The sequence below is a fragment of the Lampetra planeri genome, chromosome 13, assembly GCF_965212315.1.
Source record: "Lampetra planeri chromosome 13, kcLamPlan1.2.h2, whole genome shotgun sequence".
NCBI lineage: Eukaryota > Metazoa > Chordata > Hyperoartia > Petromyzontiformes > Petromyzontidae > Lampetra > Lampetra planeri.
Genome location: NC_136119.1, coordinates 8,579,989 through 8,605,438, shown reverse-complemented (window position 1 = coordinate 8,605,438; position 25,450 = coordinate 8,579,989). Strand labels below are relative to the sequence as shown.

The following is a 25,450-nucleotide window of genomic DNA, read 5'->3' as shown; positions in this document are numbered from 1 at the left end:
ACCGCGTAATAATCAAATATACTGCTATTTACAGTTTCAAAAAAATATGCACATGTAAAAGAGTGAAGATAAGCACATGACATGTACAAAGTTCTGGGAAAACGGTGGAATGCAAACTTTGAGTCTGACTCACTGGTGGGATGAAGCCTGTAAAAAAATATGCAGAATATATAAAGATAATACATTTATAATACAGCCTTTACGTACGCTCTGTTTTTAAACACACCCACATTTTTTGAACGATCTCGCAGTATGAAATGTGTAAATTAATAAATGTAATTGAAGATAGTGTTTAAAAATACCACACATTGGAGAAAGAAAATGATCACAGGACCTACCCAGGACAAATCACAACCCACAGTCATTTTATGTGTGTATGCACATACAGTATATGGGAAATTATGAAAAAGGTAGGAGAATATGACATCCACACTGCATCAGGTACTCATCTGCAGCTCAATCAACCTATGGAAGGCCTCGAACAAGTTTTGATATCACTTACCACTGATGTTAGTCGTGTACTGCAATCAAACTCAAGTGAATGCATGTACGCTGAACTTCTTTCGCACCGTACGTAACCGACCGTGCTAATGGGAGGTGCGAGGGAAGCACAACAAACTAACTCATGGGTTCGTAGTGCCGTCTGCTAACTATTGCACCACTGCCCCCCAACTTTTGTACACGCGAAAAACAGACAAATGTCCCCCCCTTTAGAACGTTTAACAGACTTTTGTCGCGACTGCTGTCAGCGAACACCTTACGGTGTGACCAGCAACCCACCCGGATGCCTTTGTATCCCCAATGCTGGCGTTTATACACCGCGCCAGGTACTCATTGGAGAGATCCGGGACGAGTTAGGACGCCCGTCACTGGTTGCACGGTGAGTAACGCAGTGTGCTAACTACGATATTACTGCTTCAAGGTGCATGCAAAGACAACATTCCCCTGTATCGTCTAACTGTTGGGGAAAGTGTTGTTAGCCAAAGCCAAAGAGACAAAGATCCCCCTATAACCTTAACAGACTGTTGGGGCAAGTGCTGTTAGCAAGCACCTATGAAGGCTGGCACGGCACACGAAGGGGTGGGTGGCCAGCACCACGCCCGGCCGCCTTTGTCCCCTTAGTGGCAATGTTTTTTACACATCGCACGAGGAACTCAATTAAGGCTAAGCCGGCTTAATGGAGGCCTAGGACCGGTACAGATACTCGTCACTGGTGTTGGCCTTGAACAATAATCGAACTCGGGTCGCCAGATTAGTAGCGCAGCGCGCTTACTGCTAAACTACCACTCCCCACCTATGTTAGTGTACAAAGAACAAACAAGGATCCCCCGTACATCCTGGGACTGTAGGAACAAGTGCTGTTAGCGAGTACCTATGAAGGCCAGAACGGTCCACGAGGGCTTTGTCTCCCTAGTGGCAATATTTACACACCGCACCAGGTACTCATTTGAGGCTGAGTGGACCTAGGGGAGGCCCAGGACCGGTTCAGATAATCGTCACTGGGTGTTGGCCGTGAGCGGGAATCGAACTCGTGTCGCCAGGTTCCTAGCGCAGCGCGCTAACCGCTACACTACCGCTCCCCACACACGCGTGTGTACTAGTGTACACACACGCGTGCACACACACCTGCCCACATGGCTTCATTCCATAGGGGAGGTACTCCCTCCAGGAATGCACGAGTGCACCCTCGCATGCGCAGGTGCCATCATGATTGCAGTATTACGACGATTCCGTAAGCAAACAAGCATCGCTAATTATGAGGCACACGAAGGCGATGATAGCTGTGAATGCACGTGCACATACCTCCATGTACACGTATTCTGTAATGCCCGACAGGGTCACCTTCGAAATGGAATGGTCAGTGTGCTTCTAAGCCACGATGTGGTCAGGACATTAAAACAACTTTTCATTTCTGTAAAAAAAAATGGTATTACGTTAACATTCTTGAACTTAGCATACTATGCACTACTGTAGCCAACGTGCATTTCACTTCGGTTTTGTGGATTCCACATCTGGTTTATGCACAAATCTACCATTAGTCCGCAAAGTTGAGGCCCTGTAGGTAATGCTATTGAAGTCAGGGCCAACACTGCATTCTCTTTCACTTGAAATAGGAATGTATTTTTTGAGTTTTAGTTCGTCTGCCTTGAAAATACAAATGTTCTCAGCACATATCTCCAAAGGGCATCTGTAAAAAAACTATATAAAAGCAGACATCATTTGAAATAGAGATGCATAGAATATGTGAGTTGCCTGTAAAATAATCAATCAGAACTCATGCTCAGGCATCTATTTCTCCCAGTGAAGCATATCTTGCGGGTATAATGGTATGTTTTGCCTTTTTGCTCTGAAAGAAGTTCAACTTACATGCATACATGTGTAAACGATGCTCTGAAGTTTAATAGTGTAATGCAGACACGTTTTATATAACAGCTACCCTTTACAATGTGCCGACCCATCGGAATTACCATTGTCAACATGCACTGCATAGATTTTTTTTTAATATTGATGGCAATGAGAAAATGTTAAACAATAATGTTTGAGCAATTAAGTACGGGACAAAGCACCCTACAGAAAATAAGGGCTCATCTAATTTTACTTTAAAAAAAGGTTAGCAGTCATAAACAAATGATTGTAAATGCATATTTTATTAAATGAGCACGAGTAAGGTCGATTGACGTGTACGTTTAGAATATAAATGCCCTCTCCAACATCATTGTAGCTGTGCCTGCTCTTGAATGTGTTTGTTTTTGTAATCCCGATCTCACTTGAAAGAGAAACGTGTCGTCTCCATGGGGTGAAGCAGTAGCACATTGGTTGGCACACTCCACTAATAACCCCGTGACCTGAGTTTGAAGTCCTGGCCATTGCTAACATGAGCGGCCAATGATACCTAAATATGTTCCAAACAACTTATTTCACCAACCCACACTGCTGAGTTCGTCAAGGAGCATGAACCATCACGCAAACTCCAGTCATCCTCGCAGCAGATTTTGGCTAACTATCGAACAAACGCGGCTACTGCATCGCGCGCTTTCAGATGCGCTTCTGCGGCCGTCTGGAACGCTCTTCCTTCCGATATTAGGAAGCCAACTAGAGCTATGCACTTTTAAATCAACTAGATTGAACATTCATTTATTTTAAACTGCTTTTTATGTTTAGTTTGTTGTCCTTCCCCCCGCACCTCTGACTCTGATTAGCATGGTTGGCTACGTGAGGTGCAAAATATGTTAAACATACACAGTGATGAAGTATGGCAAAAGAGACCCATGTGACCGACACAGCGTGGAGGGACCTTCAACCACGAGGCAATTGACGAAGCACTGTAAATTCTTTAAGAAAAAATATACATGATTTAGTTGCAACAGGCTTTTGCCCGGTTATAAAGAATACAATAATGAAACACGTAAACATTTTTGTTACAGTTAAAAATATTCATTTCCAAAAAACGTTATTTCTATACAAAATGCATGGATCCTGTAATTAATTTGAAGACTTTCTGTAGCTGAACACAATACTAAACGGAGAGTTTCCAAGGACACGACATTGTTGTAAATTCTGAATTTATGACGGCCCTCAAGCTTATGTGCACAGTGTTCCCAAAGGTAATTCCTATGCTGCACAGGAATTGGACAGTGACTCGATCAAGCCAGAATATGTTCAATTCACAACAACTTCTAAGGTGCTGACGTGTATTTTCATTTGTTTAAAATGCGTGCAAATAGCTTGAAGAATTCACATTAGGGATTCGTTGCAAGTTGCATCAATAATAACGGTTGATATTCCAGAAACATTTTTCCAGTACCCAAAAAAACTTGATGTTGGTTCCAGATGTTTCCATCGTGGAAATTCACCTCATAGAAATTCCTCATTGTTAATGTATAGATACTATGAATATATCTCTCTGCATTGAAGGATACATCTCTTCTTCTCCTTCACTCCCCCCCCCCCCCACATATTTTTGTTCCGCTTTAAAATGCAACAATATATTCCATTTGATGTCTAATATGCCAGGAGTTACCAAACAGAATGTACATATGTATGTTGAACCTTTTTCGCACAGTACGTTGCCAACCGTGCTAATCGGAGGTGCGGGGGAAGTCGTTCTATAACATACCAAACTGTGAACAAACTACACCAAATGATGAGAGGCTTTAGTTTTCCACCACACCAACGACATTAACTTCAGCAAAATCTAGAATGCAAGCAGTGTTCGTGACAACCCAAGAAAACACAACGCCTCTTGGTGATTAGATGTATCGAAGGTAATGTCTTACCTGATGTACTCTTTTGTTATTGCTTTTGGAGTTTATGAACTTGGGGAGCTGTTCTGAATTGAAAAAAAACCTGTGTGGCTCCAAAATGTGACCCACAAGGCATGCTGTGCCTTTGCTTTCATGGCATCCAAGTTTTGGGAAATGATTCTATTCTGAGGTTTTGTGTAATGTATATGGGATCGATATAGATTTAAATTCCTCTCGACGAAACAGTCCATCATGCAAACAAGTTTGTTATTTTGTGTTTGCACCTGAACCCAAATGCTAAATATTACATGCATCAGTGACTAAATTATATTTAGTGAACTAAGTTACATTTGGGGTGGAGTGGTGGTGAATTGCTTAGCACACTACTGCGCTTTGCACCCAGCACCACGAATTTGAATTACAGCCGTGACTAACACCACACGTCGAGTGATATCTGAAACAGGCCCGGCCCTTTCCTTTACAAAATTCGCACAGAGCTGTGTGGTGAAGTATGCTGAAGTATGGTCAAACTATCCCAAGACCTTCATCCAGCAGTTTGTACGTTATTGTTATAAATTCTTATTTTTTTTATGTATTGCCTATCGGCGATGCCTCGTTAATTTATGTTTGAAGGATTTGTATACTTTGTGTTGCTTTGTCGGCCAGGCCTTCCCTGGAATCGTGATCTATGATCTCACGAGGCTCCAAGCCTTGTATAGATAAAGGGATATACATACAACTCTTGTACATTTGTAAGGATTCCAACTGATAACTGATGCATGGCTTGTTTACACAAATACTACACCCGTAGTGAATATGCGGCCTTCTCAAAGCTGTTGCCACCTACCACAGACATGAAGACATTCATCATGGCAAGCACATTTTCTGTCTCGCTGACATCGACTGGACCAAGCACAATTAAATGCGACACTGATCACCACCCACGACTTGCAAGGCGGCAACGTCAGTACGTGCCTACTGGCGGTGACTTGTACAACAAAAATGCAGTGATTTCTGTTGTTGTTTTATTTGATATAGCGTTTTTTTTTTTACCAAAGCACTCGCATACGTCCGCAGTCTTTATTGCAGCGTGTGTCTAAAGTGCAAAGATGAGCTAACTGCACCTCGCGTAAGGCAAGGGAGTTAACAAGTTTGAGATTGACATAGTTGTACATGCCAAATACACAATGAAACTTCAATTTATTCACACTAATTATAGGGAGAGCCTTTGAAACTAATCAGAAGCCCATTATAACATTGTGAATAATCTGCATACTACTTAATAATTGGTGAAAATAGGATTTTTTTTTCTCTCTCCGCTCTAAAAATTGTGCCTCCAAGGGTCAAAGAATCATTTTTAGCAGCGCAGTAATAACACAGTCGGGCTAATTGGCACCGAAGGCTTCCCAACTTATCGACTTTTCAGAGTCGCAGAGATTATTAGCTAGCATGTAATGAAAGTCTCGGTCGCTTTGACAAAATGGGAACGTGTGTGTCACATCAAGAGTCCCTGTGTATCTCAGTGGTGTTATCACCGCATGTATTTATCATGTATACATGGGTTTTGGTGTCCTGTGAAAATTTAATGAGCCTATAGATTCATCTTCGTGGAATTTCACTTGTGTTTATAATCACTTATAAATTGCCTTACGCACCACCACGAGTTGGGGTGTTCGTACGTGCTGAGGAACGTCTTTAACAAAGCCAATTGATAATTAATTTAAACAATCATGTTTAGTTGTGCGATTGCTGCCGTGCCGTGTAATGTTCAGCAATCCAGAGGACGCCAGTTCGATTCCATTTCCGGGTGCAGCAGTTGAAACAATGGGCATGTTTTTATTATTATTTAAATCTGCTTATATTTGTTTATCGAGCAGTATAAATGGGTGCACCGCAGTTAAGTAAATCGGCAGGTGTTGCGTGTTGTGGGGTAAAGTGTGGGTAACTCCCACCTCTGCCCAGACGTCTGGCCAGCATGAAAGAGTAGGCCAAATACACCCTTTGGGGGGACTGTCTCGAGCTCCCGCAAGTGAGGCCCTTCCAGCAGAGGTGGCACGGACATCTGTGAAAAACACCTTTATAGCTCATCGGATTCCTCCAGTATAAATAATATTCTGATTCTGAAGTTATTTCAAGGCAGTGCATTCACCCTCCGCCTACCATGTTTACAAACAAAATGGTTCCCCCAGGTATTACAGAATCGGATGACTTTTTAAAGAAAGTTCTGCCAACATTAATGACCAACTGTCGTCATCGTCACCACCACCGTCGTCGTTAAAGAAAGCCACGCTGACCTCATCTTCGCTTGGCCACAAAGCAAAGGCAGAGACGGAGCCGCGAATGGCAGGCGGGTGTTTTATGGGCCACGCGAGGAACACAAACGACGCCAGGTCTCCTGTTTGGCGGACGCCAGAGTTCGCAGGATTTTCAAGGAATAGCAAAATAAACACATTGCGAGGGGTCCAAGCAACACGCAACCGGCGGTGTTTGTGTGGTGGTGCTTGAGGCGAAGCCTCCGGTGCATCAGCCAGTCATCTCGGTCATCTCGGTCAGTCGACCTGTGGCACCTGGGTCTGCCCCGTGGCCTCCTGCCAGCGGGCGTTCGACACTTCACGTGGTAGCCTCAAGGTGCACTTGGCCTGGCACAAGCGTCGTGGTGACGTCACCGCCACTTAGTGGCGAATGGCGGTTGTTATTTTTTTGTTAACACGCAAGGGCACGTCTCGGTGCGTGGTGATGTCGGTCGGATTTTGCCACGTGCCGGTGAGTGACCGGGCATCCGTGTGTTGGAAGATGGTGCGATTGATGGTGTCGTTTTTGGGATAAGTGTGGACGAGTTTCGCAGTTGCCACCGGGCGGTGGAGCATCAGGCAGTGATCAAGGAGTTTTTCTTTTGTGTCCGGCGTTAATTTATTGGGGAAAAAAAATGTCACGACCTGAGTGCAGGAAAAACATAGGCGACTGCTGCCACAACAGGCGTAGTCTTTTCATGTTTCGGAAGAACTCTGGAGAGGTCAAATGTCACGGGCCAGTAGCCCTCAAGTCAGGAAGAGGTGGTGTCTGGGCAGAGCTGGCATTTTTCACGAGTTGGAGCCAGGTAGTGATTCAATTATACGCAGGTGTTTGTTTGTTGCCTTAAGTGGTGTTTTGATGGTGTCCGCCCACACCTCGTATGATGCAATATAAACTGGTTTGGGACCAGCGTTAAACCTCAAGTTTAATGGGGGGTTTTGTGGTCACGACTAACGTGTAATAAGTAATAGTAATTCTGTGTTTTCAAAGTTGTGATGTCTATGTCTCTGATGTGTAATTCAGATTGTACCACGTGTTGTCCGGAATGATGCCTGACATTTCAATCCATGTGCTGGGAGTTTCTTCAATGCAGTTCCTGGAGAAGCTCCCAGCACTGTGGAGGCAAAACGTCGGACATTGTGCCAAACAATACACGGCACAACCTCCAAAACGCATCAGAGAGCGAAATGTTTTATTTATTTGTTCATCGGTGCTTTGAAAGAGTGGGCTATCATTCGTACACTGTCCCTGGCTACCTATAGCGAATACATGGAAGCACAGCCATCAAGGAAGAGCAACTCAGAGCACCTTGCATGATAAACTTGATACATTATTGGCTGTCATGTAAATATTCAAGAATGTGTGGCTACAAGTAAAACATCTTCCTGTTAGAGGTAGGCCAGAAGCAACGTTTGTGGCAAGTTGTCCTGGTGGCGTACAATTTTGGCTTTAGTTCTGATGGTTTTGTGACCCAGCTGCATGAGATAATTCCCAAATGTAAAACACATGATAGCAACAGAATGTCACACAATTACTGAATCAAATTCAAAGACTTACAGCTAAAAAATGCACTCTGTAGCATGGAGTATGCACTAATATCTCCAGAAGACTGAATTTGATTTTAGTTGAATTCAGTTATTTTACTGAAAGTATTTTAAGGGTTTAGAGCATTGCTACTTTTTATTTACCAAAGGCTAGTTCAATATATATCTTAAAACATGGATAGCATTGGAATCTAACGAATCGAAGCTATCTCCGATAGACACCAGATTCCCATCGCAAGCGTCATCATTAAACGTCTAGCTATGATCTGAATTGATGTTCTCTGTCCTTTCTCTTTATCTTTTTGTTGAATTACATTGCCTATTTAAATATCTCAATATAGTAAAAAGGACCAATACAATGTCACCATAATCGTTAGACCTGGACAAACTATGCAGCAATTCAAATCGGCTATAGGTAAACAAAAAAACACGTCTTCTTGGTTCTTTCGGTAAAGCTTTAAATCGAAAAAAACACGTGTACACGTATACTGCTGCAAGGTAGATTATTACATCGCACATTTGTGAGAGGTGGCGGTGGCTTTGGGAGACCTTCATCCAGCAGTGGATTGACCATGGCTAATGATGTTGATTACAAACACATTACACAGTGCATATACAATGCAATTGGATTAATACTTCACAGGACTGTGAGAAATGGTGGCATGGTAAGGCCTTCATAAAGCAGTGGATTGACTGTGGCTCCTGGTGCTGATGACAAAAAGACATGAAACATAATGAGTATCTTCTTGGTTCTTTCGGTAAAGTCACGTGACCGAAACGTCGTGAGAATTATTTTATTATGTTTTATTTTTATTATTTTATTACTTCACTTCTACGTGACTTTACCGAAAGAACCAAGAAGATGAATCCCTGCAGTCACGAAAGCTTTAAATCGAAATATAATGAGCATAATCGAATTGTTGCATCGCAGGAGAGTGAGATATGGCTATGACTTGGTGTGTCCTTCATCCAGCAGTGAATTGATCATGGCTGATGGTGGTAACAATGGTGATGATGATGATGATGGCGATGACAGGTATATATATATCTCAAGTAAGCAAGGCTGTAAAGCCGGCAGCACTTCATTTCCAGGTTGGAAGTCTTCTGATTTTGAGGCAGAGCTCATCCTCAAACGAGCAGGGGACCTGGCCTCTGATCCTTCCATTTGAGCGCTTCCTGCACCACGTGCTGGCTGTGACTTCCAAGCGTCAAAAGAGCCCCTAACAGGATGCGGGGCTGCATTGTTCAGCTGCATCCTCTTGTTCGCCTCCGACACGGGCCACGCCCGCACTGTTGTGCCTGGCAGAGGCCCTCGCTAATTGCTGCCCTGTCCTCATTTCCTGATGATGGACAAAACATGGCGGCTTTGGGAGACAGCAGAGGAAGGAGCCTTCGGTAGAAAGGAGGCGGTGGGGAAGGTTTATTATATTGTGCTTGTAAAAAAAAAATATATAAAAATTTCAAGGCATGCAATGACGATTGTTTTGACTGAAAATGAAATCTGGAGCCTGCTATGATGAATTGATACAACAATGCATGTTTTGTCCTTTGTTTAAGATCGGGTAGGGGCTTCCTTATATTATTCAAGATTTGTGTTTAAAAAATTGACCATGTAAGGCTTCGCATTGCGTGTTGACTTAGATAATTATAGAAGCATTTTTTCCCACCCACCATTGACTCATATCTGTTAACAATGCTCAACATAGTTTTTCGTTATTAATAACAAAAAAAGCCCTCTGAGCAATATATTATTTTTTAAGGTCACGTATGCATAATATACCATGGTCATTTGTAATTTTTTTCTTAGGCATAAAAGTTTTGGCAGTCAAAAATAGTCAAGGGAATTGTACAAGGCATTACTCTGGATTTTCATCCAAATACATGGTTGCACTCACAATTTTGCACATTTCCCACAACCATTGAAGTTCATGGCTAGAGAGCCAGGGAGGCATTGAATGGCTTATGAACACGAATCAGAGTTCACAGGGGCTTGACCTGCCGGCGACTTGTGGTCTTGACCTCATTAGACACACATGGTCTCCGATGGCCTCATGGTGATAATGATGATGGTGATGATGTTCGCGTTGATAAGCACAAACATAATGACAAATTTTTTAAAGATTATTTCTTTGCAAACATCGTTAAGTATAATTAGAGTCTCGACTTACTATGAGGAAAAAAAAACATCGCTTGTGTTTTTACGAGTTATCTGTCGTAATTAGTCAAGATTTTGCAGCTGCTTTGCCGCTGGAGTTTAGGTATATGTGCAGCGTGCACAGTAGACATAAATTGTGATAGATCCTGGCGCATTTATTTTGAATGTAGAGCATTGGGGCTATGGCTTGATGAATTAGCGTACTTGAGTGCGCACACATTTTAGAAAGATCACTGGTGGCATGAGAAATGCCTGTTGTTAAACAGAGGCTCAGCACAGCAGCGTGATGAATGAGGTTACAGCGTGTGTGATGGATACTCCACTCAGGACAGAGCAATGTCCTGATCTCTATGTCTACATCAGTGGCTATTGTGCATTACATCTCACTGGGCCTGATATGTGCACCTCGTGGGAAATGAGCAATCTGCACCTAAATGAATAAAAACAATTAATTTGTCTGCACTCTTATTAATATGCATAATTTATTTCCGCGGCCAGTGTTAATCAATGACATTACTGGGGCACCGTTTTTACTGCAGGTGAACATTGTTAATTTCGCGATGTGCTATACGGTAATTATTTATAATCTCCTCTGACACGGGCATAAACTACGAAAAACACATTTTCAAATATCCTTAATGTGTACCAAGAGCATTTTAAACAATAAGGAATACATATTAATTTTATATAACAGATAATTTAGATAATTGCCTTTCCATAAATAAAATGTACAAGGGGTAGCGCGAAAGTATTAACAATGGAAACTAAATTATGCACACCCTCACATTTGTAAATGTACCATTAAATGTAAAATTATATTTTTTATGTAATTGAACGTTTTTGCATCTTAATATGTCTAGTAAATAATTATTCTAATCATGGTCCCTATATAAAAAATAACATACCAAGGCCTAAACCAAAATAAAACAACACCACGGCTAACCACTGCATTTATTTTGACTTGGGAAACGGTGCAGCCGTCTAAGCAGAAATTGGCCATTTCTCTCGCGTTTACCTCATTTTAGATCGTAGAGTTTTGTTGTTGTTAACCCAACGAAGAGATAAAATGGAGACACTGTCATTGGCAATCTCGGAAACGTTCACGACAACTAGTTGTAAACGACACTCGCGCACCTGATGTCACCGTGCCGCGCACGCCATCACACCGTCTCTCACCTGCACCGTAGGCCGCTCCAACATCGTCAGGTGCACGCAGCGCCATTGTCTCAGCCGCTCCCCGACCCTGATCCCTCTTTTTACAATTCCGCCTAGAGCGGCGTGCGGATTTAAATCAGTGACGGGCAACTCTCCTTTTTATATGTCTGTCACTGGAGCAAGTTACCAATTTGTAAGTTTAGGAAGTTCTGAGACTAGGTCTTGTGGTTACGTGGAGGCTGTCCATGTACATACGGTGGACTAAATGGACATTTTGATCTGTCAGAATCTTGATTTTGACCGCAGGAGGAATCCGATGAGCTATGAAGCTCTTTTTAACACATGCCCAGTATGGGCGGGGTCATCAAGTTAGAGCACCAAACTACACAAAACAACGATGGAAGTGCATCATGGAGAAAATTGTAAGCCAGTCACTAACTATGAATAATTAATAACGCATTTATTCAATAATTCTGATTTATCAAGCTTGGGCAAGGCAGTAAAAATAACAAAAACAGTCCCGCACCACACCAAGGCAACACAGAGTCCCTCAATAAAATGGCACATTGAGATTGAGCTGTTGATGCACAGGTAAGGATCAAAGTTACACATCAAATTTGCAAATGGGATTGCATCCAGCACTTTCCACGCTGCAGCATCACGTTCACTGCCCTTTCTCCCCTACGGAAGGATCGTAAGCATAGGAATACGACGGAACCGTTCTCAAAAAGTGCCACACGTGTTTGATAGGGCATACCATCGTGTACTGCCCCATTTGGACCACTGTGTACGTCATATATTTCAGCTCTAAAGTTGGACGAGTAAGTTATTTTTTTTTTGCTGAATAGGCAAACATGTGAACAGACTAATGTAAGTCGTCGTGTCTCCTGTCCAACCTCTACGGGTCTTTCACAAAATATTCTGCGCAGGCCACCGCTTTTGGTGTTGGCATTGCCATTGTGTGGTGCTGCAGGGCATCTCAGGAGATGATCCATGGTTTGCTGACAAACACATCGGTCGGTGTTGTAGAAGCCCCCCCCACCCCACCCCCGCATGATTTCATGAGAGAGTTGCTTCTGCCGAAACCAACTTTCAGTCTGTTTAGGCTCCGCCATGTGAACCATTTGGAATTGGACCCAGATGCGAGCTCCTCACTGCGGCTGATTCCAAATTGCAATAACGAAGCAGCCATCCACGGAGTAGACAGACCGGGAACATCACGGCGCTGTACTTTAGCGTGGCTGAATGTTGGGGTGGTGACTTGGACTCACACCCAGGGTGTTGGTCACATTGCCTCAGTGTTCTCACACAAGGTGCAGCCTCAGAGCCACCCAGTCACCTCTCGTACATTTCCGCAGGCCACGCAGAGGTCAGTGGTTTGAGGAAGTGTTGCATTGTAAAACAAAAAAGCTCCACAGAATTCTATGATATTTCACAACGTACTGTATGAATGTTTGTGTACATACCTATCCCATGGACGCACGCATTCACCAGTTTGTACCTGCGCGTGGGTGCACGTGAAAGTGTGCGTGTCCAGCGGTTAGTGCGCTGCGCTACGAGCCTGGCGACCCGAGTTCGATTCCCGCTCACGGCCAACACCAGTGACGATATATGAATCGTACCTGGGCCTCCCCTTGGTCGACTCAGCCCCAAATAAGTACCTGGTGCGATGTGTGAACGTCGCGACTGGGGAGAAAGTGACGGCCAGGCGTGGTTTCTGTCCACCCACCCCCTCGTGTGCCGTGGTGGCCTTCATAGGTGCTCGCTAACAGCACTTGCCCCAACGGTCTGTTGTCTTTGTGTGGCCACATGTCGGCAAGCGTACGCTCGTGCCTATGGTACGAGCGTACGCTTGTAGGTGAGGTATGGGCAGGTGCATGCACGTGGCAGTGTGCTCAGCCAGCTGGTGCGTGGCAATGTCTGTCTCACACTTGTTGGTGTGCACGGATGAGCGCACATTTATGTCTCAATCCTCCCTCCACTCCCTAAAACCTTGTCACCACTCTTCCCAGCCCACTCTGTGCCATGAGGGATTGAGCCGGCATGCACGGACTCCATACAAGGGGGGGAAATGGCGTTTCTCATGAGGGGAGGGGGGGGGGAACCCTTGGATAACATCGGTGTCCCATGATACTCCACAAAGTTTAACCCTCCAGTGTGAGGACAACTTGACATCACCGAGTTGAGCCGAGGGAAACCCAATGAGGTCACTGGGTTAAGTGTGGGTGAGGCCAGGCTAAGGTCTTTTAGTTGCGACTGGGGTATGGTTCGGACGAAACTCGACGTTGAGACTAGTATTAGCATAGGCCTAAATCCTGAGAATAATAGCAGAGATCTTGAATGGGGTTGAGGTTGAGATAAGGGTCGGCTAAGGCCTGAGGGCTTTATTTCAGAGCTGCAGTACGCATGCTAAGTCAATGTTTCCCTGCTCAAATGAGCATTGGGGCAGCACTCAACTCCATTAGTAGCCCTGAGCCACCGGTGGACATTCCGTATCCCCATGGCAGAGCCAGTCTACCCAGAGGATGACCACTTTTTTTTACTTCCTTGCGCACGCATGCATGCATTTATCATTTGCAAATGGATATTTATGAGACAAAAACGTATGCTTACAAGTGTACAGACGCCGTTGCAGTGTAATGGCAAGCAGTGGACTTTCAATCCAAATGTCGCTCGTTCGACGGGCACATTTATTTGCCTCTGTCCACCCGGTGGTATAAATGAGTTAACACCGCAGTCGACTGGAATGTCGCATGCGGTGGGGCAAAGGGTGGGTACTCGGGCCTCTCCGAAGACGTCTGGCCGTCGTGAAAAGTGCGGGCCGAAACACCCTCGAGTGATGGTGAGAGCCTCTCAACGGCAGTAGTGGGAAGCAGGTCATTGCAGCCTCCACCTTTACCTTTGACAAGATGCTTTACTTCGTTACACGCATTTGCGTTCGCTTGCAATTTAGTTTTAACGTTTTCGCAAGTTTATTTACAAGTGCCTCAGGTTTTTTTGTTGTTTAAACATATCCCCCCCCCCCCCCGAAAAAAATAAACAGTGAGGAAAATATATTCTCTATCAACGCAATTGTCATCGAAGCAACGGGAATGTAAAAGGATACATATTTGATATGTTTTGTTTGAAAACAACACACAGAGAAACGATACGCATTTATAAAACAACAGTCGCCCCCCGCCATACGCGGCTTTAATAGAGCAACGGATCAGTGTATGTACATTGAACTTATTTCGCATCAGTTTATCACGTAGGCTTTCGCGACCAATATCATCCATAATATAGGTGTTTGGGTTAGATCGCGTAAATATATAAATGTGTCGTTAAAACCCGCCACCACCCGACACAGCCAATTAGTAAGGTTTGTAACGTAAACAGAACGTGCCAATTCGTCACTAGTACAGCACACCGGTGTGTTGGAGAGCCAAGCCACAACATTTACAATCAGAGTACGACGTTTCGCCAGTAATTACAACTGAAGTTATTTCGCATCGTACGTAGCCAACCGTGCTAGTCGAAGGTGTAACCATGATTCATTAGGGTCCTTGTCCATTTTCGAACGACACATCCAAACACCAGGTGAAGACGTATTGGCTTTTTAGTTGATACACTCAACGTGTTGTTCCAACTGGTCGGGTCCGAGCAATGTTTTCCCATTTTCTTCTTTTTTGTTCACGCTAACACTTCAGTCTGCCAACAGCTGCAAACTCTTTAAACATGTTTCAAATTTGCGAGCTGAGTTCACTGTTTCTGGCAACCGCACGTGTAGAGTAGGACAGCCCAGGCGAACACCTGGATCTTTTTTTTTTGCTGCTGCTGTTGTTGCTGCTGCTGCTATGTGTTGTCATAAGGGAGTGTGGCAATTAAAAGTAATTGTTGCCTGATGCAGGCAACACAATACGGGGCCTGTGCCGCAGAGGGATCGCCGCTCTGCACGAGCCAGCGAACGTGTCTTTGGATTCACCAAGCTAATGTGTAGTTTCTAACAATGTAATAAACAACGCTGGTCAAATCAGACGTGTTCTTTGAAAATTTTAAGACGGTTTTCCTTCTCCGCCCCCGCGTAGCGGCAGTATCCCGGCACCTACGCAATTGAGAAAGTTAAGGGGGAAATGATGGAGAGATGAAACAGAAAGTTTGGTGGTTATTCTTTTTTTTTTTCTCCAGGAAGGAGCAAAAAGACATCTTCTTCTTTTCTCGAGCTTGTTAGTAGCTCGAGAGAGCTTAAAGTTTATGCTGACTTAGTGCAATTCATCCTGAGGGTATAGGTGAAAACGTATGACGGATGCTAGCATTTCAACTTTATTGCTTAAACAAAATAAAAAGAAACCCGAAGAAGCAAAGACCAGCCGACAGCACTTGGCAATAATTGTTAGCTGATTATCAGCGTGCAATCAGGCACGAGAACTGTGAGCAACACTTGATTCGCCGCCTGTTTAGCATACGAGAGAGGGGATATTGGCTATTATAATGCCAACACATTGGACCTATCAAGGAAATGATAAGAACTGTAAAGTATTCTGTTTGGTCTCTTTTCTAAGGGAGTGTGAACTGAATACATACATCGGTACAGAATATATGGTAATGTGTGTTTCCTACCCACCATTGCAAGTCGAACATTACCAAAACCGTTCAGAATCATAATAAAATGGCTAACAGATTTTCAGTTGTATGCCTTCTGGTGTCATCTGGTCCAACACCATTGGAGACTAGGCTCTAAGGAAAGCTGTCTCGGCTGTGGACCAATCAACTTCAAGGACAGTGCATATTATTATCATCATTAGAGTTGTTTCTTTTTGTTTGCATTTTGACTACTTGTGTTGTGGTTATTGCAAACATGATGCCTTGTATAAAGGTGTCAGTTTTGTACCAGTTTAAAGGGTAAAAACCTACCACTAGATAAAAATCCTTACCGACACAAACACGTCGTTGTGTGACATAATCTACTTTGCATTTTAACTGAGACGTGGCCGCAGACAAACGATTCGCTGGAATTGTCGCGGAGTGTTTTTTTGCGAGATCTGTGTAGTTGGGCGGCCATTAGTGAAAGGTCCGTGCAGAGGAAGGAATGTCAGAGAGGATGTTCCAACGAGTCTGAATAAACACTGCGCAGAATTCCCGCTAACAAACAGCCCAGGCGGGTTATCGGATTTCTCTCCTGTGACTCTCCCATGTCCAGTAACAGATGCAAACAAAACACGAGGCCATTTGTGCTAGATTTTACGAACGAAGAATGGTCGGTCGCACACATTGTGTAGCCTTATGTTACGTTTTGTGCGTTTGTGCCGCAGGCAATTGCAGAGCGCCCAACTCCAACCGACATTTTGAACTGTCGTCTTATATTCTGATTGCTCTGCTGATTGCCAAGATGATAAGCGTTCTGCCAAAGCACAAACTGGGGTTTCGTTGCGTTTCTAAGAATCATTTGGAATATCGTGCAAATTCGGTACTAGAAAGCGCATCATTTGTCGAATTTTAGATTGACTATTTGAGAAAGGCCCTCTTTATATGTTAATGCTATGGCATAAAATACGCCAGTTCGTCGATCGGCAGGTCAGGTGTGGTGAGGTCAAGTGTCCGTGCCCCCAACTCTTCCAAGATGTCTGGCTAGGATAGAAGAGTAGGCCAAATGCCCCCTAGAGCGGCTCTCTAAAGCTCCTGCTAGTGGATGCCCTTCTGCCAGCATTGGCGTGAGCATACAATTTGCAGGGCTGCACCTTTATCCTTAGCGACAGCACATTGATATCCTGCTTCTTGACTGATGTGAGTCCGCTTGTAGTGTTCGTGTATGTGAATGTACGTGTGTGCGCGCCCGTGCGAGTGTACGTGCGGGGAGCGTGACACTGCTCGAACACACCTGGAAACCCGAGTTTGATTCCCAGCTGTAGATACCGTCAGTGTGGCACATGGTATTTGAACTTGTCCTGGGCCTCCTCTAGGTTGACTCAGGCTTAAATGAGCACTTGGTTGAGCTTCAGCACCTGCACGATGCCTGCTTTAGGAGGTGCTTGCTCACAGCGTTTGCCTCGGCACTCTATAAGGTGATACAGTTGACCTTTGCACTTGTGAGCATGGGTATGTATGTGGGGAGTGGTGGTGCAGCGGTTAGCGCGTTGTGCTACGAACCTGGCGACCCGAGTTCCATTCCCGCTCAAGGCCAACACCGGTAACGATTATCTGAACCGGTCCTGGGCCTCCCCTGGGTCGACTCAGCCTCAAATTTGAACCTGGTGCGGTGCGTAAAAACATCGCCACTGGGGAGACAAAGGCGGTCGGGCGTGGTGCTGGCCACCCCACCTCCTCATGTCGTGCCGGCCTTCATAGGTGCTCGCTAACAGCACTTGCAGCGAGAATCTATTCAGGCTACATGGGGGATCTTTGTCTTTGTGTACGTGTCTATGCACGTGCAGGACAAGAGGCCCCGCCTTACGCAGCTCGGTGATTATTGTAATGCATAAAAAATATATTTAATCACAAAAATACTTAAACTTCAGCTCTGTACAACCTCCATCCTGGATCCCAAGGCCTAAATCCAGCCCCACTAGGTCACTTTGCAAATACCAGCAGTAAGCATTTGCTCTCTCGGCACGCATTGCAATAGTTGGCGACGATTACTCGGCTAGGGTGGCTGTGGCCAGATTAGGCCCGCGGTCAGGAGATTAGTGCACTGTTCTGTACAATTTAACTTGTAAGCTGGATAAACACCCGACAGTCCATCTGCAAGGCATTAAGACTGAGTTCTGTGTACATTGAGGCAATGACATGGGGGCTGTTTGTGTTGTTTTAGTTTTGGCTGAATTTTACAATTAATTCTCTCAGCCACGGGCATTTTTGTAACAGCTCACTAATGCTGTGCGACGTTTTTTTTTACTTATGAAATTAACTTTGAAACATTTTATTTGACTACACTCGCCAGTAAGTGCACAACACATGGGAGCAAATCATTGTTGAACCGAGCTGCTTGCCAACGGAAGATTGCGAGTTTAAATCCTCGTTGGGAGTTGGTTCAGCCCACCATTCTAATTGGGGGGTCGATAAAATAGTACCACTTTGTGGAATAAGTAAACAATGGATGTCATGTGGATAGACTTTCCCTCAACATAATAATGTGGCATTTCCACCACTGGGACTGTCAGCAGGCGGTGAGCACCCGTCGGTGCTCATTTGAGGTAAAATCACTTCGACTTAAAAAAAAAATCCCACATTTTTAAGCTTAACACTGAGGAAAGACAGTCAGATATTGCATTGAAATATTGTTCGTCAAATTTACAGTACAACGCAATACAATGTCCAGTCCAATTACCTGTTGAGCACTTCTTGGAGAAAGGGGAGAAAACACATTTAAAGAACCAATTGGCTAATTAGGACAATTTCCAGAGTTTGCCGATATATCCTGGTCAAATCCCTTAAGCAAATGAGAAACAAAAACAAATTGTGATGATAAAAAATCGTGGATATTTTTTCCCATTTTGCCATAACATTACAGGTTACTATTTGTGTCTGCCAAATGATAATATGGCACCATTAAAAATAACTTAAGTCATGCATAATTCCTTGTAGCACAGTGCAGGCTAGGTAACACAGCAGCTTGGCATACAGGGGTCGGATATTGAGGCAAGGATGCTTTAAGGGAACATATGACTTCAGAGTTATTAACAGTGACATGAACCTTCTGTTAAATATTATATATTAAATACAGTATTACAGTTAAGCAGTACTTTTGGTACAATCAAATGATTGAAACATCAGGTATGAAATCTCCAACGAATGTTCATGCACCAGTTCCCCAGATTTATATGCCCTAGCTTCAGGTGACATCTCTTGGCCAGGGGCCAAACTGAGTCATGAGATCTGTAGCCAGTGTGCTGCAATGGTGGGAATACACAGCTGTTTACTATTGTTATAACCAGTTCGCCTTCCCTGTCCCCGGGGCAGCTGACACCAGCTGCTCGTCTCGTCGTGTATCGATGACATTGCGGTTCCGGTACCTTCCGTGTGACTTGTATAAAGTTCTGATGACGCAATATAATCTTCTTGGTTCTTTCGGTAAAGTCACGTAGAAGGGAAATAATAAAAATAATTAAAATAAAACATAATAAAATAATTCTCACGACGTTTCGGCCACAACGCAAGCAGTCGTCCTCGGGTGAAGAACAGGTCTGTCGGAAAGACAGCATCATTCAGAAACGTCGTGAGAATTATTTTATTATGTTTTATTTTTATTATTTTATTATTTCCCTTCTACGTGACTTTACCGAAAGAACCAAGAAGATGAATCCCTGCAGTCACGAAAGCTTTAAATAGAGACGCAATATAAATTACGAATTGCCACGAGGCTAAATGTAATGGGACGGATTTTCATAATTTAGGGCCCTTTGTCAAGCCACTGCTAGATTCCGGCTTTCATATGGGGTGGAGGAGTTCCCATACTTCACCACACTGCTCAGTGTGGGTCAGTGAAGGTCGGGGGCAGCCAAGGTGGTCAAGATATCGCTCGCTGCTACGAACCGTACCACCACTCCAGCCGGTTGCCTTGAATAATTATCAATAAATTGACGAATTTTGACTTGAAACTTTTGTGACTGCAGGAATTCATATTCTTGGTTCTTTCGGTAAAGTAATTTTTTTTCTATCTACGTGACTTTACCGAAAGAAAATTGACAAATGTAATGATGTGCGAGCGGAATTTAAAAGATATTGTAATTTGGTCGATCAACTTGACCCCTTGAACACAATTTATAAAACTAAAAATAAATATAACATGGGGGGATGATGCCCACAATTGGAATATTACAACATTAAAATTCATTGTGCAGTATCACCTTAGCGCGAGTAAAGTTTGACGTTGATTGAACATCGTCCGCGACTGCATTAACGATGGCTAAATGACGTTGATGAATGCTACTTTTCACAGAAATACTTTCACACAAGAAGGATGGTATCGGCACGAGCACTTAAAATATAAACTCATTTTAGTGTAAACGGCAACAATCATCGGCATTATAATCAACCATTTTCTATCCACTGTTTGACGAATTCCCCTCCCCCCCCCTCGACACAACACTGTCGACCATACATCACAGTACCTTGATGCCACAATGCATCTCACTCCTGCGCATCAACTGACCCTATTGCTCGATCTCCTTGGTGGTTGTCCTCTTGGGCATGTTTACTCCTTTTGGTTGCCGTTCTACAACCAGCCTTGTCAAATGGTGACCGTCGATTCGAGTGATGGGTCTAAGTCCAAGCCCACTTCTTGAAATCAATTGTCTCTGCTTTGCATTTGTCCCCTGTTCCATGCGCTCCTCTTTCTGTCTCTTTGTGTAATCCTGTAACCGTATTTATATTTTTACCCCTGTTTTTGATTTGTGCCTAAGGACTATTGTTTATCTTGTTGCAGTGTCCTAGCAGGGGATGTTGTTGGTTTTGGTCTTTTTGTTCGTTTGCACGTTCCCAACATGCAATGTTCCGTAACTGCCACCATTGCTGAAAGTCTCGGGCTCTGGTTATCCTTGTAACAGTGCTGCTGAGCTCAATAGGCATTACCAGCTGAGATCAAGTCTGAGTTTTAATTCAATTTCTCTTTGTATCTTTGGCACATTTTTCATATTTTATTCCACTTATTTTGACATTGTCAACGTTTCAGACCCAATATGCACTGATTGAAAACGTTTTATTTAGGTGCACCAGTATGCTGCTTTTCATAGTCAAATAAAATTTTACAGAAGTATTCCATCATGATCTTGTGTGTTTGTTTATTTTATATATTTGATCCTAATGTGCTTTTATTTATTTATTATTTGCCCAGGTATTTCGCTCTATTTTAATGCAGTGTCCCTCCAACAATTAGTTTTACTTTGTTGAGCAAACATGCTGTTTAACATACTTTTAGTTTTTTCGGTAAAGTCACGTAGGTAAAAAATTAAATTAAAATGAATAAAAATTAAATAATAAAAATCAAGTCGTTTCGGAGGCAACACAAGTCTCCCTCATCGTCGTGATTTTTATTATTTTATTTTTATACATTTTTATTTTATTTTTTACCTACGTAACTTTACCGAAAAAACTAAGAGTATGAATCCTTGCAGTCACGAAAGCTTCAATTCTAGAATATGCTGTTTAACAACATTGTATATAATGATTTGAAAAACCCCAATCGACAAATACACATCACATCATAAAATACTGTAAAATGTAGCACTATGCCAGCTACACATCGGACACTACCGTTTAACACTGGTTGAAGGGGTAAATGTAATGACACACTACCTACAGTTTACTGCGTTTTTCAAGGTTGTGGAGAGAGCTCTTGAAGACAATGGGAATCTGTCAACTCGATTTGGAGCCCGGACCCAGCATTCTGGGCCATGAATGTGGATTTCTCAACGTGACCTCGGTGGCCAATGTGATCTAAAAGATACAGCGAGTTGGTCTTAGGGAACATTGTGTGGAATTCTGTCAAAGGACATTCATTGCATGGACACACATAACTCATGCCAGCAACATCATGTGCGTCGTATATAAAAGGTTTAAAAAATAATGTGCAACTACAGATTCGCACAAAGACGAAGTTTGTATTCGAGCTGGCTGAATTTGAGTGAATGTTCTGCACCCAGTGCACTTGTGCCATGGCATGTGCCCTTAAGCCCTGACACGGATTCTTAGAATTGTCCAATACAATCTCTTATAAGCAACATTTTTTTTAAATCAAGGCAGACGGTTGTGGCATTTAATAATCCTCTATTATCCAAGATACTGTTACCTTTTTTGTAGTTGTAAAATGAAAAGCAAATATATTGTTCTGCCCCTTTACCATTTCTTGCCTCTGCAGAACCTTAAAGAGCGACTGCTGTGGTCTGCTCGGAATTTTCTCAACAAGTATTCTTGCCGATATCACTCGGAGATAAGTATAACTGTTTTATTCCACTGTCAATCAGAGGTGCTAAAGGATTCACTTCATTTGTGGCAAATTAAAAAAGCGACCTATACATTGAACACTAACACATTCCCAAAACATAATTAAACGTCACCGAAAATATGCAGAATGTGTCTTCCATGACATTTAATTGGATTGTTTTACTTCCCATGTGCAGGCAATGTCTTTAAAATAATCCACGAGTGAAAACCCTCCCCCACACCCTGACGAACTCGATCAATTAAAAAGATTTGGGAAAGGTATATTACATTAAATAAATACGCAAATAAATTGTGTTAATGCTCTAATGTTTTATGATTGTCACATGCGCTTTAACGTACATTAAGTTAAGAAATTTGTTAAAGGGAAACCATTTTTCTATTTTTTTAGTTCAATAAATTAACACTACCCGCTTGTCGTCCGACCATATCAAAGCTGACAGGTATTAAAGGATGCATGTTCTGCAAAGTGCCATGTGGGTTAAACCAGAATTAATTATTTCCCACAAGATGTATTACATGTCGCTCTTAAGGAAATAAGGAAGCACCAGTACACGATTGCCAAAAAAGTCAAATGAATGGGCCTTTGAACTCGAGGCAGGCGCAGCAGTTTATACAATTGTGCTTAGGAAATGGAGCTCATGCTACATCACTCTTACAAATAAACAGCGCCAGTTGTTGGCTAATGGGGCTAAAAACGCACTCCAATTATAGAAACGTATGGGTACAATGCACCAACAGTGGTGATGCCACTGATTGCCAAGACTGCTTGAACATAATGTTTGTTTGTTTTCTTTATTTAGTATTTATTGTTGTAATATTCGTGCTAAGAGTTTCCTAATGGCCTAGAATGAACCACACACACACACACATATACGTCCAATAAATCTGGATGCATCTCTGTTACGCTTTTTGTTACTTCCTACTTTTTTTGTTTGCAGACGTCAATCGAAGTTTTGTGATGCTAAATCGCACGTTGTTGCAGATTAAACATGCTCGCATAAAATGCTTAAAACAAGACAGAAGTATTGGCTGCCGAAGCATAAAGTAACCCGTAAGGTCTTTGGAAGTAACACAAGCTTTTTTTTTGTGGTCAGAGACAAAGCCAGTATAAAAGGGGCTCATAGTCAGCCACCGGTGGCCTTCACTCAGCTTTTAGCAAACAGGCAGAGGCACTGGCTTTGCGGGGAGGGATATCATATTACCGCCAGCTGCAAATCACAAGGTGGGCATTTGCCACAAACACACATGGGTGGTCAACAAATATATCCCTGATGCCGAGGCAGTTTTCGTCTCCCATTATCTCACAACAATGTCACGTAGGACAATCTGTAAATGCGTCCTGGTGTATTGCTTGATTGTAGAGGAGACTTTTACAACGTGGTGTGTGTTTTTTTAGAAATCAAGATACATCGTATTCAACCAAATTCTGTTTCACACCACTCAGGTCTCACACCAACTGCCAATGGACAGCCTCCATCATCATGAGTGGCAAGGGAAAGAGATTGGTGCACATGCTTCCACTCTGGCCAGATGGTTTGAAGAGGATGCGAGACCTACCATTTACCCCACCACAAGCAGTCTGGCATTAACAGATGAAGAAACCTGGCCTCGGTCTCAATAGCCTTGATCTGGAGGTCTGGATTCCGTTTGCCAATGCATACACAAATGCCCTTCCTGTGTTAGCGTGCTCACAGTACTTTATGAGCAACTTAAACTGACCTTAAGAAGATGGATACGTTCATTTTTAGCAACAGCACCTTTAAGATGCTTTGCCAAAGGGAGTGGCCTCGCTTTGCTTCAGCTGGTTAATCTGGTAATAACTCGAACCAGGTCAGGTAATCAGATAATTGTCGGTAATACTAGACCCATGCTGGAGATAATGGTCACTCCCTCGAGAATATTTTAGGAACGCTTTCCAGAGACTGTGTTTGCAATCAGACAATATCCTGCAGAAATAAGCCTCTAATTGTCATTAACGCGACTGAAAGAGAAAAACAACCCGCCAACAGTGTCCGTTTAATAGTTTCACAAAGAGACACCTGCGGTGTGTGTTTTCGGAAGTTTTGTTAGCATACCTAGCATCTTTATTATTATTCTTGGTTCTTTTGGTAAAGTCACGTAGAAGGGAATTTTATTTTATTTTACTTTTATTTGAATTTATTTTTTATTTGCATTTATTTATTTTAGTATGTTTATTTTTATTATTTCCCTTCTACGTGACTTTACCGAAAGAGCCAAGAATATGAATCCCTGCAGTCACGAAAGCTTTAAATCGAAATTTATACCTCGCATCCTCAAGCGTGCTTATCATTCAATTATTTCCAGCAGAAAGAAGGAGAAATTGAATTGACAGTTCTCAGAATACCGAATATCGGTCAAAACAACTGTTATTGTTCTAGATTTGAAGCTTTCGTGACTGCAAGGATTCATATTCTTAGGTTTTTTCGGTAAAGTCACGTAGGTAAAACATTAAAATTAATAAAAGTAAAATAAAATAAAATATCACGACGTTTCGGAGGCAACACAAGCTTCCGTCTTTAGGTGGAACCGTCACAGCCTCATTTACTTGATACAGCTGTCGTGGCTGTGACGGTTCCACCTGAAGACGGAAGCTTGTGTTGCCTCCGAAACGTCGTGATTTTTATTTTATTTTACTTTTATTAATTTTAATGTTTTACCTACGTGACTTTACCGAAAAAACCTAAGAATATGTTATTGTTCTATTGTAAGTTAGACCCCTCTTTATTATTTTGATAATTCACTACAATATTTATATCACACGGAGCATTGTTAACGGTCCTAAATTATGATAACAAATGTGTCAATAGCACTGCTCTCGAAGGGAAAAAAATGTATGTTAGGCGACATTCCGAAGCCGTCACCCTCCTTCGTGGACAAAATGTATCATAGGTGATGTTTTGGGTAATGGCCCTTTTACCTCTTAGGGCAGCGGTATTGACAAATGTGTTGAATTTGTGTTAATTGTGCGTGTGCACCACTGCCAATGCACTATCACAATTTTTCGATTTAAAGCTTTCGTGACTGCAGGGATTCATCTTCTTGGTTCTTTCGGTAAAGTCACGTAGAATGGAAATAATAGAGTCTGAATGACAGACCTGTTCTCCACCTGAGGACGGCTACTT

General features: G+C 42.9%; 1 long non-coding RNA gene across 2 annotated transcripts in view; it reads left to right on the top strand.

The window, feature by feature from the left end:
* LOC144722037 (uncharacterized) overlaps nt 1-25,450 on the top strand; it is a 59,730-nt gene that overhangs the window by 21,430 nt on the left and 12,850 nt on the right. For both annotated transcript variants that reach the window (XR_013586010.1, XR_013586009.1), the window contains exon 2: nt 22,222-23,941. This is a non-coding gene — a long non-coding RNA (uncharacterized LOC144722037). The remainder of the gene's footprint in view (nt 1-22,221; nt 23,942-25,450) is intronic.